Below are 19,861 nucleotides of genomic sequence, written 5' to 3' on the forward strand. Positions count from 1 at the left end.
CAGCCGAAGAATAGGCCACAGTTGAAGAACAGTGGTCTACCTTTTATCTGCTCTTTCTTAATCTGCTACTGGGCTTTCAGTGGTCAAGGCATCTGCACACATTCTGCACCCGTGAACGATGCAAGTGGCTCTTGGTTAGGAGGTTTGCTTGCATTCTGGCACAAGCCTGACATACAGTACATAAATATTGCATCAAGATAGGATTGCTGTGGTGCCAGAAATCCTAGACTGATGGCATTAGAAGTATGTATTTGCCATCATCTGTCTCTGTGTTGTTGGCTGATAGTATGCTATGTGCGTAGCCTGGTTTATTTCCCTTCCCAACAGTCTGAATGAAAGATGGTGCCTGCTAAACTGCCTTGTTAAGGATGATGATGATGATGATGATAATGATAATGATAATAATAATAATGCCTTCTTCCACTTGATGGGTTTTTATCCCCTTTAGAACTGAATTGAGGGTAGGAAGTGGAGGAGTGAACAGCAATTACCTGGCATACTAGGAGCAAAGAGACAATGGTCTCTTACATTTCCTTTCCTGCTCCACTTTGGGCAGGTAGCCTGTTTACAGACCTTTCAGACAATATACTCTTTAACATACATATTTATTTAATGGTCTCAAAGAGACACATAGAGAGAGTGAGAGTAGACTTCTGTTATTGTGTAAGGTGATTGTAATACTCTTGAGGAAATTGTTGTGTTAATCCAGATAGTGATTCTGTTACTCTTGTCCTAAGAAGAGCCAGTTAATAGATCTGTGTATATACTGCAGTAGACAATTAAAAATGAAATAATAATTCTGTGCCACAGTAACCCATATTTTGTGCCATCCAAAGTTGAATTCCGCAAGCTTTATAAATTACATGACTTAAGCAAATTTGCATATTTTTGTATTTTATTCTTGCTTCTGCTGGTCATGGGTAGGGTAAGGGTGGAAATCATTAGAAATCCTACTCAACTCTTCCATCCACCACAAAAAGCTTTGGACATGGTTTGTTTTGAATAGCAGCTGAAGAATAAGCAACAGTTGAAGTACAATGGTTTGCCTTTTATCTGCTCTTTCTTAATCTGCTACTGGGCTTCCAGTGGCCACATCCTGCACCCCTGAGCGATGCAAGTGTCTCTCAGGTTTGCTTGCATTCCGGCACAAGCCTGTCATACAGTACATAAATACTCCCAAGTCAACCATCAGTCTGCTTTGCATGGCCACTGAGTATGACCAGCTTTCACTGGGCTGTTTCATTCCCACATCCCTTTTAGTGTTTCCCCCCCTAATTTTTTGTGTACTTCTGCAAAATGTGGAGGTTTTCCCCAGCCTGCTGGTGCCTTCCCCTTGTGCATGTTTTGACTACACACCCGGAGAATGAGTTTGCTATTAGTATATACAAAAAAGGGGGGCTCAGCTTGCTACCATTCCAAACTCACTGTGCTTAATTGCCAATGCACGGAAGCTAGCGGGACTTTAAAATCCTGGCCAGCAAAGATTTCAGAAAGGTGGCCCATGAAAAGGGTGGAGGAGTTGTCTCTCATCCCTGCTCCCATCCTGTCCTACGAGGCCAGCCCTTGGGCCCTAGCCATCTTCAAGCAGCAGTGTCCAGGAAAAGTGTTTGTGGAGACCTAAGCATGGAGAGAGGGGGAAGAGAACTTGTCTGGCAGGTTTTAATTATTTCTTAATAAATATGATTTCCAACTCCTTTCTTGCACAGTTTTATTTATTTATTTATTACATTTATATCCCAGCTTTTTTCCTCCAAGGAACCCAAGGCGGCGTACATAATCCTTTTCCTGCTCTCCATTTTCTCACAACAACAACCCTGTGTGGTAGGTTGGGCTGAGAGTCTGTGACTGGCCCAAAGTAACCCAGAGGGTTTCTATGGCCAAGTGGGGACTAGAACCCGGATCTCCCAACTCCCAGTCCACCACCTTAGCCACCACATCACACTGGCTCTAAGAGTATAAACTTATTTCTTCTGACTTTGTTTTTTAAATGTCTGTATTTTGGTCCGGAAGGTATCAAACCTATGTTATTTATATGGACGTGGAGGATTATCACTTGTTCCGCTGTTATTTCACAAAATGTGTTTAATATTTCCTCCTTGAGGCACTCCCACAAATGCAAACACTCATTTTCATGCCAAAGAAAGACGAACAGTATAATACAAAGGGGAAAATTCCCCAAGGATGACAACTAATTAATTTGGCATGGTAGAAATCTCTTCCCAAGGCTGCCTGTGGAAAATATTAGAATTGAAATTTAAGATGGTTTTGCTTTCCTTCTCTTTAAATAAATAAATAAAAGGTGTAACAGGGAAAACATTATTTTGCCCATGTTTACATTTTTCAATCTACTTTGTTGAAATGTTCTAGCACAGATATTTTGGAAGAGTGACTTGAAATCTGTCCAAGACATGATTTGCCTGAAAGATTGGTCAGTAATCCATGTGAAAGCTCTCCATGCTGAGCAGTTTTTAATCAGATGCTTAGCTAAGCTGAATGTGCAATGGCTCATTTCTCAGATGTCGTCATATTGAGCATCTCTGAATTGAGAGAGGGGGAAAAAACTTGTGCTTTCCTAAGAGTAACTATAGCAAAGTACAAATGAGCCATTGACCTGGTTCATATGATCACTGCAGCTTAAACAAGCCATGTTGACTTGTTTAAGCCGCAGAGTTTGTTGAGTGGGATTTGTGCAATAACTGGCCCAATAATTGCCTCCCACCCCCAACGCTAACGTGCTGCCCTTAGGTGAACTGGAGGATGCTGTCCCATTGCCAGTGTTGAAGTAAGGTTAAACTCTCAGAGCTTTGCTAGACCTACCTGCAAATCCGGTGATGAGGAGGGGCCAGCCCGTGCTAGAAGTCGCGCAAGCTGTCGCTCCTTTCCACATGTCAGACGCGACGGGGTAAAGGAAAGCCCTGTCACGTCGGCCATTTTATCTTCATCTTAAAGGGGATGGATGCGCACAAGCGCTCGTGCACTTAGGTAAGTGTTTTATTTTTAAAAAAATCATTCCCCCCCCCCCCCGAACTTCCCTCGGCTCCGATTCCCCCTCATCTCCCCATGGCTCCATTTCCCCCCTCATCCCCCATGGCTCCGATTTCCCCCCCCCAATCTTCCCACCCTGCCTTGATGGCTGCAGTGCTCCTGTGGAGCGCTGCACCCCATCCACCACTTTCCCTGACTACTCGTGAGTAATTGCAGTAGCTGGGGAAAGTGGCAGACTGGTCTACACGCCCACAGTCTTGGGCTCAGCCCGAGGCCGCGGGAAATACCGGGCCAAAAGTGGTGCCAATTATCCCGGGCCAAGGGAGGGTTACCCCTGCCTGGGCCTGGGATCCCCTGTACATCATCTGGACACACACGGGCAAGTCCAGGGCTCGCACCGGGCTAACCCATGGTATAGCAAAGGCCTCAGTCTGCTTGGCTTCTGTATGTGGTGTGTGTGTGTGTGTGTTGCATCTTCACCTCAGGCAGCAAAATGTCTTGGGCTGGCCTTGCTGTCACCAAACTAGAGTTCCCACTTTCCTTAAAGGAAGCCACAACAATTAAACTAAAACCAATATTAGTTGGCCAACTGTTGACAGTATTCATGTCCTCAGAGTATCTAATACTTTAGAGTTTGAAAATGCACATTTCTCCATCACTTTCGATACCCCATAGTATTTTATTCAGACATGTACACACACACACACTGTTTGCCACATGAAGCCTAAATTGGATTTTTGTGAGAGTTTCTCTGCTGCAGCCTCCTCTTCTATTGACATTCATGCCTGGTTTGACTTCACTATAGATTTGGTCGCCTCTTCCCATGCTTCAAGCAGGATTTTGGCTTTTTTATAATCACTTTTTTGGTGGTACACCACAGTTAAATGTTTATTGAGCCAATCTGAACTTTTAAAGAGGGATGTTTACCACAAGAGCCAGCTATGGGGGAAAGAGGCTTCACGATGGTCACAAGAACCAGCCAGGCATCATTTTGCATAGCTACTAAAACCGTTGGCTTCCTGTCTTGGCCACTTTAGAAGTTTGAACATCTGTGGGCTGTCTATAGATAGTGGCTTTCTGCACGGATCTGCACTGTGTCAGTTAGGCGACACAAGTGCAGCGTCACAACCACTGTGGGGCTTCCCCACAATGCTGTGATTTGAAAAAGTTGGTTATTTACCCCAACTTTTTCAAACAGAGCTTCGGCTATGGGTGGTATATAAATGTAACAAATAAATAAATATGGTGCTTCTGCCATTGCTCCAGGGCCAATCCAGGGTCAACCCAGGGGCAGTGCCTTTTGGAAGGCAACCACCAATTGGTTGCTTCCCGCAGGAAGAGAGTGGGGGCGTCTCCAGAACTTGGATGGCCACCCAGAAACCCTGTGCTCCCTTGGTGTTGGGATTACCTGATGATGCTCCAGGAGAGGGAAAGCGCGGGGTTTGCAAGAGACGTGGCACCACCAATCCACAATAGGCTTACCAATTAGAACAGGGACAGGGAACCTTCCTTGGCTCGAAGGCTGAATTAGTTCTGGGAAGCATATCAAGGGCTTCATGTTGGGATACACACACACCCCAAGTGAATGGGGGCCACCACACAGCTTGCATTCAGCCTCAGAAGGATTGGCTATTTATTTATTTATTTATTTATTTATTTATTTATTTATTTATTTATTTATTACATTTCTATACCGCCCAATAGCCGGAGCTCTCTGGGCGGTTCACAAATAGACCCTATTCTGTCTCTCTCTCTCTCTCTCTCTCTCTCTCTCTCTCTCTCTCTCTCTCTCTCTCTCTCTCTCTCTCTCACACACACACACACACACACACACACACACACAATCATACATACACACAGTTATTCTCATACACAGACAGACACACATATCAGCCCTCCCCTACAGCTATCAAGCTTTTTAATATATTTTTAAAGCCTTATTGCCGTGGGGAAGGGTGATTCTTTGGGGAAGGTTTGCATCATTGGTGAGGGGATGGTCACTCCTTCCCTCCCATGCAGCAGCCTTTCCCCAAATGCCCCCATGCTGCAATTATGTTTTTAAATGCTCCCATTGGCACAAAGAACAACAAAGAGAAATGCCATGCTCTGCAGTTGAAGGACTCTGTTGGTACCGTTCACACAAGAAAAAGGAAAACTAATACTTAAATATATACTGAATCATATACCCTAACCATCTACCTGTCCATGATCTTCACAGTGCATAGAATTTGTTGGATCCCCATATCCTTGCAGTTTGCAGGACGTTCATCACATACCATAAAAATCAACGAGCCTCCCAAACTATGTTGAAAAAACAAAACACACTAATTATCCATAGGCAAAATGAGATCTTCTGTGGCTGAACTAAGAGTAGTTTAGAGCTTGCAACCACCAGTTGGAGGCTATTTTAAGTTGTTAAGGGAAGTTGTTCATGTCCAATAGCCCACTATGCACATTGGGTCATTTCCCACCCGCTCTCCTGGAAACTTTTATTTTTGGAGGTTTCCAATGGCATGGAGATAATTTGCCTGATCTATATGTTCAGCTGCTGCTCATAATCGGTGCCCCAAATACTACACCATGGTGTGTGTTTTAAAGCTGATCTCCATATGGTGGCTATAGCAATGTATATGCCAGGTGGCTGTATTTATTAAATATATGGGACAAATCTATTTGGAAAGCCTTCAGTCTTTTCAAATGTTCCGAAAAATGTGAAGCCTTTATAATGTGTGTGGGGGAAAGAGTGTTGTAAGTGAATTGGAATGATCTGAGACTGAGGGTTATGACACCTATGACACATCTACACCAAGCAGGATATAGCACAATGAAAGTGGTATGAAAGCAGAATATGTCATGGGCCCCAACAGTTGTCAGTGCACTTCAATGCCGCTATAAAGCAGTAGTGTGGCTCCTGCCTTTTATATACCGCTTTCATACCACTTTCATAGTGCAATATCCTGCATGGTGTAGATGAGCCCAGAGCGTCATCGTTGTCGTCGTCATCATCATCATGATGCTTCTGATGTATAGCAGCCTTCCTTAACCCGGTACCTTCCAAATGTGTTGGGAGTGCAACTTCCATCATAGCCTATAGGCTAATGTATAGGAAACTGCAGTTATTCAATTTCATATTGGTACTTTAAAAGCTGAATCATGTTCTCTTTCCTGGGTTGGGTGTTTTGTTTGGTGAGTGTGTTTTTTGACTACCCAGACAGACTCAAATAACCCCAGGAGAAGCACGTTGATGTAATGCCAGAGGCAATGTGTTGCTGTTGTGTGAGATACGAGAGTAAAAGAGAGTAATGCAATGCGCTGTCTGCCCCCAAGAGTGCTTGTCCACTGATCTGTTTTTACTGTTTTCCTCCAGCATTTCCAGTTTTAGTCAGCCCTATGAAAGCTGAGTCCTTTGATTCATTTGGAAGCATAATAGAGCTTGAGTATCTTGGATTACCATTCAGTCTTCAGAGAGAAAGAGATTCTAAATGACAGTCAAAGCACCATTAAAGTCCAAGGTATCACGAGGGCAGCAATGGAGAACAAGCGATAACATTGCTGTGTGTTGTCCACCCAAATTGATTTTATTTCCCCTAGCTAATTTCATAGCCCAATGGAAAATGAAGGAGGATGTGTTGTATTATTGGCAAAACAGATTGATGGAACTGCCCTGAGTAGACTAGGCAATGGACTTAACTGGCTTTAAAATTATTTTATGGGATTGGGGGGGGGGGGGAGAGAAGTGAAAGAAGATGTGGAGAAAGGCAGTCTACAGCCACTGCTCTTGCCAGAGGGCTACTCTGACAAGAGAATGGAGGCTGGTGGGCCAGAGCCCTAGTCCCCACAAAATGGCATGATGCCCACTGTCACAGATGTGGCATATTCACATCCCTCCTTTGTTTCTGGGATTGGCCATTGGGGGGTGGGGGTCAGTGGCATTATTCCAAGGCCCACCAATTCCTGTGAATGCTGACCTATGCCTTTTCCTTTTAATATAGACTCTTGTTAGGCATCACTATGCAAAATGTTTCCAGGTCAGGTCTGGGACTTCGCTTAGGAAACAGCTACCTTTTGACCTTGCCTGTACTGGTCTCTTCCTCAGTCTGCCTCGCTTCAGAGCTTACCTTCTCAAGAAAAAAAAATTGGGCTCAAGCAAGCCTTTCTGGAAACACTGCTCATCCTGAAGGCCCTCTGCTCTAGTTCCTCACACAGACAGATTCTCTGTCATTACTTGGTGGTGAAGGAAATGCACTTTGCAGTTGTCAGAGGTAGTTCCATACGGTTCACAAGTCCCAGAGGGCTGCCTTGATGGAGTTGCATTGGTCCTGCATTCCCTCTAAATGCAACAGTTATGCTCCTGTGCGGTTGTGCTGGGTAAACCCCACACCAAGGAGGGAGTGCAGGGTTTCCAGTGGTCATCTGGGTTCTGGAGCCACTCCCTGCCCTCTTCCTGGCTTCTAGCAACCAGTCGCCGGTCGCCATCCACCCGGACCCCACCCCTGGATTGACTACGGAGTGAGGTCAGACAATGGAAGAGCTGGGGTGACCTCACTCCCAACAAAAAAGTTGGGGTAAGTCCCCAACTTTTGAACAGTGCACCTTCATGGAAAAGCCCTGTGGTGGCTGCAAATCTGTGGCTGCATCATATAGCTGATGCAGCAGTGATTTGCAGCCACTACGGTGCTTTGAACATGTTTAGACAGCTTCCAGGATTCAGTTTTGGCAATACGCTAGCCACTTATGAATCACCAAAAAAAAAAAAAGGACAAGAGAGAACACAGATGCACATTTAGAAATAATCTCTATAATTAAAATAGAAATATAAAGTCCATCTCACCAGAGTGAGCCAGTGCAGTGTAGTGGTTAGAGTGTTGGACTGGGACTCGGGAGTTCCAGGTTCTAGTCCCCATTCAGCCATTAAGCTCCCTGGGTGGCTTTGGGCCTGTCTCTCAGCCTCACCTACCTAACAAGGTTGTTGTGAGGATAAAATGGAAAGGAGGAAGTTCATGTAAACTGACTTGGGTTCCTTGCAAAAGGAAAAAAAACCAGGATATAAGTGTGGTGGTGGTAGTAGTAGTAGTAAAGTGGACAATGACCGGGTAACCTGTGTGCCGTTCAGCCTGCTACCCAGATGCTATTGACGGGCAACTTCAGGGCTCCTGCTCTCAAACTTGAACTGACCATCCTTCAAACAGAGGACACCTTCAAATAGAAGACTTTCCTCTGTAAAGTAGTACTCATGGCCACTGCACATGGCAATGTAAACCAGTTCTGGCCCTGGCACAACTAAAGGTCAGCCTGCTCCCTTTCTTTCTCTGCCTCCTGCCTGCTGTTTCCCAGCATCCTCCTCCAGCCTTTTTCAAACAGCCTCCTTGGCTTGTGTTCCAGCCTGACCATCCTGTGCCACGTTTTGGGGGACCAGTTCCCTCTAGGTTCTTCTTCCCAGGCTTTTTACAAATGAATCTGCCTTTGTTCCCAGCATTTAGCCTACATTGACTGACAGCAACTCTACACCCCTTTCTGTGGGACCTGTCGCAACGTCTCCTCCTGACTCTGGTCCTGAGCGTGATGAGAATCACACTCTCGGCACTCTGTGTGTTTGGCGGCCTACAGCCAGTGCTGACATTCCTGGGGTAAAAGACTCTTTGTACGGAGCTAGTGCCAGCTGGGATGGAGCTAGTGCCACTGTAATTTGTTGCAGATGTACATTTACATCTGGAAATGGAGCTAGATAGCCATTGTGGCTTCTGGTGGAGGCCAAAAGGATCCACTTCTCTGTCTGGAGGTTCCTCCATTTTACTTTGTGCAGCAGCACCCAGCATAAATTTATTTATTTATTTATTTACAATATTTATATGCCGCTCCCTATTCAAAATTTTGGAGTGGTGTACAAGATAAAATACAATAAAAACAATAAAACACCTTAAAATAGATTTTTAAAAGCAAAATGAAAGGTAAACTGTGAACTGTGGCTGGTCATTAAGGAAAGGCTTATACATGCAGAGGGCCAATATCTTTCTCCCTGCCAATAACAGCACCAGCACCCAGGGTAGATTTCTACATGGAAATATTTGCTGCATAGAAAGTCCTGCAACATATGCTGTCCACTCAGCAAGTTGGAGTAATTGAATGAACTCCGCACAGGACCATTTCAAGAAGTTTTGTTGCATAAGGCAAAGGACAAGATGCCCCCTTATTCTGTCTGTCTGTCTGTCTGTCTGTCTGTCTGTCTGTCTGTCTGTCTGTCTGTCCGTCCGTCCGTCCGTCCGTCCATCCATCCATCCATCCATCTGTCTCTATCACATTTCTTGGCTGCCTTACAGGGCAGAAGCCATCGCAATGTGGCTTACAACAATGAAATATGTAAAAAGACTCCCCATCCACAACTGGACCATCAGCTGAATCTTTCTTCCACACTGGTGATGGGACAGCGCTGTCCGCTGCACCTGAGGGCAGCAGGCTGACTTAGGGAGCACAGCGCCAGCTGCATGACCCACACAGCTCTGTCTTCCAACATCTCTCCACTGCTCCCTCACTGATCCACCTGGCAGCTGCTCATTGCCTAATTAAATGCTGCACTGCAGCAGCACTAGTGCCAGCAAAGAGCAGGTGTCATGGAAACAGAGTAATGCATGCACATGTACTCAGCCTGCTTTCTCAGAGTTTTTCTGCATGAGGCATTTATTGTGCGCTTCTCACTGACATTCTTTAGACAATGCCATGACTCTACAGTTTTACTTCAATTTTTAAAGAGCACTTTTGGGGAGGGAAAATGTAGTATGATTTGTGAAAGCACTTCTATAATTGCATCATTATTATTATTATTATTATTATTATTATTATTATTATTATTATTATTTACATTTATATACCGCCCCACAGCCAAAGCTCTCTGGGCAGTTTACAAAAATTAAACACAGTGAACATTAAAAAGAAATATACAAAATTTAAAACCATAAAAAGCATAAAAATATAAACAAAAACAGATAATATCCATTTAAAACAACTATTCTGGGGTCAGTTAAGAAACTCAGCATATGCTGTTAAATGCTTGGGAGAAGAGAAAAGTCTTGACCTGGTGCCGAAAAGATAACTATGTTGGCGCCAGGCGAGCCTCGTCGGGGAGATCATTCCATAATTGAGGGGGCACCACTGAGAAGGCCCTCTCCCTTGTTGCCACCCTCCGAGCTTCCCTCAGGGTAGGCACCTGGAGGAGGACCTTAGGTGTTGAGCGTAGTGTATGGGTAGGTTCATGTTGGGAGAGGCATTCAGTCAGTGCCAACTAGAGGTTATGGGGTGGGGTGGGGGAAGGAAAGGCAATGTTCCTGGTATAGTGCTCGGATCTCAATTCTGAGATGAAACCAAAAATAGAAACAGTGGATTAACAGTTTCATGTAGAGCAGCTCACAGCCAGGACCCTTTCCCAATAGAGTTCTGTCACAGACTGAGAGAAGGCAACTAGGCAAGATAGCCAGGTAGCCCAGGCCCACAACAAGCAAGCTCAGGAGAATATTTATTTATTTATTTATTTATTTATTTATTTATTTATTTATTACATTTTTATACCGCCCAATAGCCAAAGCTCTCTGAGCGGTTCACAAAAATTAAAACCGTTAAGAACATAATAAAACATCCAACAATCTAAAATGGAATGGCCAAGGGGACCCTGGCCCCCTGCCCTACAACAATTGCCTCTTGAGGCGGCTTACTCATACTGCCTAATGAGCCAGCCTCCTCAGCCCTCTTTTTTAAAAATGAGCACAGAGTTCCAAGGAGTTAAAAAGGGGTGGGCGGAGAGGAGGTATTCCTTTCCTTTGTAGTAGAGGAGATTAAATCCGTTCACTTATCTGTTGTTTACTCTCCTGCACCCTCTTTATGAAGATGGTAATTGTCTGCTGATGGAAAAAATATGTTCCATGATACAGCCATTATCTGAGGCTGAATAAATAAGTAGAGGAGCGAGTCTGACAGCAGCCAGCTGGCGAGAGCAAAATACAATTCCTAAATTTCCTTTTGTCTGACAGAGATATGTGAAATACATTTGCATCCATTATGTCCGAATGTGTATCGTTCATCCACATCATTATTATTTATTTTATTTTATTAATTACATTTCTATACCGCCCAATAGCCGGAGCTCTCTGGGCTGTTCATCATCTAGAAAGGTTTGGTTGTAAAATTCTCACAACTCTCAGTTCTAGATAATTGGGTTGTTGCTATTTTTTATTATTATTATTATTAGGAAGAATAGAATGCAGTGAAATTGCCAAAAGACATGCAGAAAGAAAAGCTGGTCTTTTTCATGAATACTTTAAAACAAATGGGAGTCCATCCCCCTTTTTCTGCAGGAGTTTCTCTCTCTCTGTGTGTGTGTGTGTGTGTGCATGCACACGGATCCTACTTGGAAGGACACATGCCCAGAGCAGTGCCTCACCCAGAGATGCAATGTGCAACCTCTTTTGAGGGCTGGTAATTTTGCCACATCTCTGGACTGAGAGAAATTAAATAAATCACACCCAATGCAGAAAAAGAGCAAAACTGCTCATCTCTAGCAGAGACCAACTAGAAATGAACATGCTCAGAACAGTGACTCATCCAGAAAAGCAACAGGCAGCCTCCTTCTAAGATAAATCATTTTGCCACATGTCTGTCAGGAGAGATTAAATCAATGACAACCAATGCAGAGATAAAGCAGAATTGCCCAACACTACTGGAGACCAATTGGAAGGAAGCAATGCCAGAGCAGTGACTCATACAGAGATGCATACACAGCCTTCTCTGTGGGGGGATGTGTTGGGCTCACAAGAGCTTTTCAAGACTGAATTATATTATTTCTCAAAGCACATGAGCCGTTCTCTAACGGCACATAGTTTGGAAATTACTGTGCTAAAGTAACAGGGAGTCTCACGCCAACTGAGAATTGGCAATGCATGCTGATTCATAGGCCAGGAGAATAGTTTGAGTGAGAGCCAAGCTAGCTGAGATGGCAGCCCTTGTGGAGGAGGAATTGCTCTGCTCCTGAATCTTTGCACAATGAGGGGGAGATATAAAGTTCAATGTGGGCAGGAGGGAAGGGACAGCTTAGCCATTGGTGATGGTCACTATTTGGATAGCTTTAAAAGGGGGCTGGATAAATTCCTGGAGGAGAAGGCTATCAATGGCTACTAGCCCTGGTGGTTGTGTGCTATCTCCAGTATTTGAGGCAGTGAGCCTGTGTGCACCAGTTGCTGGGGAACATGGGTGGGAGGGTGCTGTTGTACCATGTCCTGCTTGATTGGTCCCTGGTCAACAGCTGGTTGGCCACTGTGTGAACAGAGTGCTGGACTAGATGGACTCTCGGTCCGATTTAGGTTTTTATGTTCTTATTCACAATCCCTCCTATTTCCAGACAGGGTTGCTGTTGTCGAAGCTATTTTTCTTCTTGATGATTGTAATCCTAGCAGTAATCCCTGCTAAGAGGGGAGAAAAACAGTTTTAAAAGTTGTTTCAGGTGGGAAAGAAATCTGTGTTCCCTCCTCCAATCCTACTACGTTTGAGTGGATTGGAAGGCCTCGGCTCAGGTCCTGCCAGCGTCTACGTGAGCCATGAGAGAACTGGCTCAAAGCAGGTTTTTGGTATTACTATTTAGGCTGGAAATTGTGACCTGGGTGTGTGTGTCTATTTTATTATTTATTTATTTATTTATTTATTTATTTATTTATTTATTTATTTATTTATTTATTTATTTATTTATAATTGCATTCCTATCCTGTCTTTTTTCCTTGAAGGAACCCAAGGCAGTGCACATAATCCTCCTCCTCCTCTCCATTTTACCCTCACAACTACAACTCTGTGAGGTGGGTTGGGCTGAGAGTCTGTGACTGGCCCAAAGTCACCCAGTGGGCTCTCATGGCCAAGGGGGGACCAGAACCCAGATCTCCCGACTCCCAGTCTGACACTTTAGCCACTACACCACACTGGCTATTTGATGCCGCTTTGGACACGGATTCCCTCAAAATCCCGCAGCATCACTGCTGCGAGGTGGAATAAAAAAAGCTAGATGGCAGGAGGGAGTGCAGGTTATCCAGCCAGGAAAAAACTCAGCGCTGGTGGTCCTTTGGCTTGCCAAGCTGCCCTCTGCCCTGCGTTCATGGGCATTACCCTGCACTAGGATCCGCCCCTAGGGACGCCGCCAAACTGAGGCTGCCAGAGACAGATGAAAGAAACAATGTGGTGGCATCAGAGCAACTTGGAAAGTCATGGCAAAATGCCACCACAAAAAAAGAAGAAAAAAAGGGGGGGAAGAAGCAGTTTGGGGGCAGGGGGAAGCCCAATGTGGCTGTGAGTTGGCAGCTGTGCCATATAATCCATGCAGCACCACTGCGTAACCACTACAGGGTTAATAGAGCATATAGGCACACACCCCTGGATGCTAATGGGGTAAGCATCCAGCAGAGATGTAGCCGCTAGTCATAAATGAAACAGTTTCAGTTTGAGGGCGGATGTTTGCCCTACAGTCTCCAAAGATTACCAGACAAGGACAAGGCAGTGCGAAGAAAGGGTAGCTATCTTGAATGTGATTACAGCAGATGTTAAAGCAGTTCGCTGAAGTCTTCCTATTCTCTGACTTATTTCAGCCCTGTTTAATTGTGCTGTATCAGCTCCCAGGGGCCTTGTTAACCTGCCCTACAGGTCTTGTGGAACTAAGCTTGTCAGCACTGAAGGATGCCTTCTCATTCCAAGCCATTTAGCTTCTCGCTTTTGCTCCTCTCCAAGTTCATCTAACAAGCAGATTACATCAGTTATTCATTATCTTTAGAATTCAAGCGTGTCGCAATGTGATCCCACATTGGAACCAACACTAATTCCCTTCCTTCTCCCCATGATTGATGGCAGAGGAGCTGGGAGGCGGGCCAACGGGCTAGGGCACCACCGATTGGCCAGAGCAGTGGGAGGATGTTCTGCTTTTAATTGTTGGGCTTCAGTGGGAGAGGAGAATCCCAGGAGGCAGAGGCGGGCAGGAGGCCATGTGGCTGTGGAGGGAATGAGAGAGCAATCTCCAGGAGAGCAATGTTCATTTACAACTGGAAGAGGTGGGAAATCTGTTGCAAGCAGCATAGTAACTAACTATACTTTTTTTAAAAAAAAACAGAGGCTGAATATTTCTGCTTCACAGCACACTGCAATTGACCTTAAAGTGGGCATGGTGGAGCAAAGGGAATTCAAACAGAGATTAGTGTGAGAATCTAATGAGATAGAATTCATCAACAGGTTTAATTCTGTTGCCAGAGGCTTTCATCAGGATGCAGGAAGTTTAAAATCACACTTATATGTGTTAATTGGCTTGCCCCGTGCTAGAATGCACTGTGAACAACCACGGTTAACCACGTGATTGTCACTGACAGTGTTTTCTGCATTTAATTTCCTTCTGACCTCACTGTTTACAATCATTCCCACCCTGTCCACTGATACACCCTGGACCTGATAATAGGCACAATATAAATAGAAGAAAAATTCAAGCTGTTTAATCAATAGTCTGGGAAGATCTCCTCCAGGTGATTTCTACAGTGTCTACTTAGCATAATGCTGAGCCAGCCTGGAATGTGTAGAGATGTACATCTGGGTGTTCTTGGCTGGCTATATTCTTTGTTCAGAGGTATTTGCAGAAAAAGGAGAGGTAGGAAAAGTCGGGTTCATTACAAGGAAATAGGTAAGACTCCTACATCCAAGACGTGACGATGAAACAGCAAATAACTGATGCCAGAAAGCTGGATGCATATATACTGAGATGGATCCAGACCTAGACATACGCAGAACAGACCCATTGAAATGATGACTAACAAGTCTCATGGATTTCAATGGATCTATTCTAAGTATGACTAAGTCTGGATCCAATCCACTAAATTACAAAACTACAGTAAACCTGCTTAAATATACCCATACTAGAATAAGGCGTTGTGCCATATAAAGCCTTCTTTCTGCAGAAGGAAGGGATATGCAGTAAATAGTGCAGCATCATGTACTGTGTGTACCCCAAAACAAATGACGCTAAAAGCCTCATACCATATTTACTTGGAAGTAAAACCCATGGATTTCACTTGACTCCAAACCAAGTCATTGATAGGAAGACAGCCAGTTTGAATGTAAATAGCACTTCTCTGTCAGACATAATTAATGCAATCAGAACCAAGCTAATGTTATTGACTGGAATTTATTAAATGAGCAAGCATATATATATATATATATATATATATATATATATATATATATATATATCACATACTCTATTTATAGTGCATGCTGCTATGCAATATTCTTAAAAGCTTTCCCTTTCCATTTACTTAATTGTGAATGAAGTGTTAAATGCATATTCCGGTAAGGACACAAGCTTTTCCATGAAAATCTAAGGGAATAAATATAACCCACCCACCCCCCAAAAAATAAGGCCATAGGGGTGTGGGGAGTGGATTCTGAAGGAACTGAATTAATCTATATTGATTTTTTTTTTTACTGGGAGACTCAGGCTTTGCAAAGACAGGTCCTAAATGAACTCCCCCCCCAAAGACTTGGGGGCTGCCTATATGCCAGTGGGCTGCTGCCACAATAAGCTAAACCCCGGGCTTTTGCTGCGTTAGGGTGGTGGCAGCTCATCCCTACACTGCAGCAAAAGTGCGGAGTTTCCAGCTGCCAGGCCCAGCCCCTTCTTGGGTGGACGGTGACCAATCAGGGGTCAACATCCACCCTGCCATGCCTCTGCATCGAGGATGGAGCACAGTTAGATGGCTGAAGGGCCGTGTTCACCATGTTCCATCCTGAAAAGTCAGGGTAAGTCCCCGACATTTAAAAAGCAGAGTTTCTCTGGAAAGCCCCACGATGGCTTCGAGGTGGCTGCTGCGTCATATAATCCACACAAAGCCATCTTGGGGCTTCCAGGATGTTTAGACAGCCCTTAGGTTTGCCTGTTTGTTTTTTAAGCAAGAAAATGCCATGTCGGGAGTGGGGTATTTAGAGCAGAGAAGGGGGGGGGGGTGGCTGGGGAAAAGAAGGTTTCTTGTGAGTCTATGTGTCTTCTGGTCTGTTACGGACTGGGATGACTTTCCCTACTGGTGGAGCCTCTTCTTTACAAGGGTTCCCTGGAGAGGGAGATGTCTGCTAGGCTGCCGCCAGTGAGGATGTACATCATGACACACCCAGGGCTGTCCAGCTGTTTGGGGAGTGTCTGAGCCCTAGTATTAAGGACCCCTCCCTTCGCCCCAGCTCTAGGAAAAAAGAACAAGAAAGGTACTTCGGATTTTCTTTCCCAAAGCCCCAAAACACCTTGTGAAAATCCTAAGAATACAAATGGTAGCTGTGTAACTATGCAGTCCTTTGCTTGGGGAAGAGTTTACAGAGAATTCCTTTTTAAAACAACACGGCCAAATGTCCAAATATTAAAAAAAAGAGTTTATTGGAGGAGGGGACTAAAACAAAACAAGGGAAGGCAACAATCATACACAGAATTTCAAATAAAACAAAGAATCTACCTTAACTAGTTACATCTGTCCTACTTGAGTAGAGTCCTGGATACCAGAGCATATGCAGAGTTCATTACAGAGAGGATAGTCTGAGAGAGATCATCATGGCCTCCAAGTAGTTGATATATGAAAGGCTCATGAGGAGTGAGCAAACTCTTACTTTTATAGCAATCTGAGTTCAGTAAAAGCTGCTCCTTAGCAGAGCCTGATTTGTGTTTTGTCCAGCTGTGCAATAATAACCTCTATTACTGATATCAGTGATGTAACTAGCAAAAAAGTGAAATTACTGAGTGGCTGGGCCCACTTCCATAAGGACCCTAAACTTACATCTCAAAAGGTCCATCCGGTTTAAACCAGTTATTTATTTATTTATTTATTAAATTTATATACCGCCCCATAGCCGAAGCTCTCTGGGCAGTTTACAAGGGCAGTTAGCCTATTCTAAAGGAAGAGCATAAGTTTTTGGATGTATATTGGAGAACAAGAAGATGAGAAGCCTATTCAGGAATCTCAGCATGATGCCAATTTACCAGTACTGTTGAGCAGCATCAGATTGTATGGGTTTTTCATATGCTCTCAATACTGTATATAAATAGCTAATATTTTATCTGCTCTTTATTATGTTTTAACCTCACTTGTTTATTGTTTTTGAATTTGATAGCTTTGGTGTTGTTTAATTATTACTATTTTTTTAAAAAAAACACCTGTTGAAATAATTAACAATTTGGGGGTGGTGGTGTTATTTATTATTGTTGGACATGATTATTGGAAGAGAAGGATATAAATAATCTTGAGGGCTACTTTTGTGCATTCCACTCTGAAAGTTTATCCCTGTATAATTGTTAATCTTTAAGGTGCCACAAGGTTCTGTGTTTTTCTTGCTGCAATAGACTAACCTTCTGGAAATTGGCTAATTAAAAGTTTCTGTCATCTGCATCAGCTTGCTCAGGAGTGAAGGCCACTTGGTCACAACATGTTTTACAGCAAAAAAAGCCTTCTGTGACTGAATACTGGCACTTACTGCTAGGGTGGGCAACTTGCAGCCTTCGTCCTAATTTCACGCAGCTTGGAAAGCTCAGAAGGGGAAGCTGAACCAGATGGAGCAAGGGCCGGAGGAGGCAGAGAAAGGCTCTGTGCAAGCAATCAGCTCAGACCTCTGGCAATGAGTGGAAAAACCGGTGGAGGAGCTGAAATGGACAGAACAGTGGAAGGAGGGGGAGAAGCCCTGTAAGCTGAGCTTGCATCAAGAGTTGGGCCCTTGCCAAAGGCCCACAACCCAGCAAGGTCCATGGAGTTGTTGCTCCTCCATCATTGCCACGTGCTTGTTCACCTGCCTCTTACTCTTGCCCAGACAACTGTGGTAGTGAGAAGGATAAACAGTAGCTGCCACTGCCTACTTGCTCACTGGTTCTCTGCCTGTCCAGCAAGCACGTGATCCATGCCAGCTACAGGTTTTTGAGGGCCCTTGGGCATGGCATCTTTAATGGACCCTCAGTGTATCTCAGCACAATGGTCACCAGCTGCCACAGCTCCTCTTCCTCATCACAGCTACCACTTGCTTGCTTGCCAAGCCGAGAGCCAGTGAGCAAGCAGGCAGGGGCATCGACTGCTTCTTCTACCCATCGACACCGTAGACTGGGTCAGAGCGAGAGGCAAGTGAACAAGCAGGTTGCAAGGGTGAACAGGAGGAGGGAGTCCAGTGAGCGCTTGCTGGGCAGTGGGCCCTCAACAGGTGCCTGACCATGCCTACCCTTGATGCCAGCCCTGTGAGTGGCAGGAATGATATCAGTTCAAAACCCTTCTTGCAGCCTGATGGGCAGTGGGTAAAGGAGGAAGAGGAAGTGGGGCAGAATGAAAGAGAAAAGGAGTGACTCTGGTCTTAACCCACAGCTGGCATGCAGCACCGACAGACTGATCCTAAGGGAGTTGGCCTTTGACCAAAAGCAAGAAGAAAAGAAAGAAAGAAAGAAAGAAAGAAAGAAAGAAAGAAAGAAAGAAAGAAAGAAAGAAAAGGGTCCCCAGCTCCTCTATTACAGAATTATAGCAATTCAAAAATTAACTTAATGTAAGGAGAACAATGCTGTGACCTTACATATGAGAACTTGAGAGGAAGGTGTCAAAGTGACTACCTAACTACATAAAAGATGTATGTAGCAACTTATAAGTCTTCATTCCCGAGTGTGGGGCCATTTTCCGAGACATCCTTCATTGGTGCACTGTTAAATTGTGGTTGCTAAAAATAGTTTGCTGTTTCTCATGCCAATGTCCATCCAGTTATTCCTCTGGCCTTACCTATTTGGCAACCTTTTTGCTTCTGCTCCCCTCCCTTCTTCAGTCATAGTTCAGATCCCTAAAGCACAATGTTCATGTTGTCTCACCAAGAGAAGTTATTGCCATATGTTTCCAATTATCATATTGTATTGTGAAGTTTCTGGTCATAAGGAGATTTCCATAATACTTCTTTAATTCATTGCAGATCTGGTGATTTTGAAATAAAGTATTATTTCTAATGCATAACATCATGAATATAATATAGATCAGGTCTTTTTCCTGTATGAGACCTTGAGAAAGGCATGCTAGATTCTACAGTCACTTTCTTACGTTTTAGGCTACTGGACATAGTGGTTAGATCACTATGGCTGAGTTCAGATGTAATAAAAAACAATGGCTTGTTGTTTTAGGTCTGAATCCACATCTGCCTACAAACTGTGGTTTGGTTGTGAATGAAAGCCAGGATTCAAACCCATGGTTTGATGCTGGTTTGCAAACATTCACAGACTGCTGAATCCTGAAAAATGAGAAACAAAAGCAGACAGGCAGCTCAGAACCATGGTTTGCTTATTGTATGTCTCGAAGCTCACAATACCGGGGTCTAATTGGCTATGGCACCCACCTTATGGAGTGCCCTCTCCACAGAGGTTCACCAAGAGCCAAGATAGTTAGTTTCTAGGGCATAGGCTAACTTTTTTTCCTCTTCGCGTGGGCATTTTAAGTATCATTTGTTTGCGTACCTTTGATCTGCTGTTTACCATTGATAGCTTTCTGTATGGTATTGTTACCTGGATGCTGTAATTGTAAGTATATTGTAAACCACCTTGGAATAAATTTTGATGAAGAATGGTATATAAATAATTTAAATTCTAATACCTAACCATAGTGTGAATTCACAAACCACAGTTTCCTGTTACTTCTGAACCCATCCAGTATCCTAAAATGATTGATAGATGATAGGGAAGTATTTTAGAAAGAGTGCCAAAATTTGAACAGATTATTTTAGCATCATTTAACTAAAAAACTTGGTGATTCAGATTTTGTAAGGGTACAGAAGAGAGCTGGGGTGGGGGTGGGGCATGCTTTCATTCCTGACTATCTTGAATGTTCTTGAGCTA

Source organism: Elgaria multicarinata, chromosome 4 (assembly GCF_023053635.1).
Source record: "Elgaria multicarinata webbii isolate HBS135686 ecotype San Diego chromosome 4, rElgMul1.1.pri, whole genome shotgun sequence".
Classification (NCBI taxonomy): domain Eukaryota; kingdom Metazoa; phylum Chordata; class Lepidosauria; order Squamata; family Anguidae; genus Elgaria; species Elgaria multicarinata.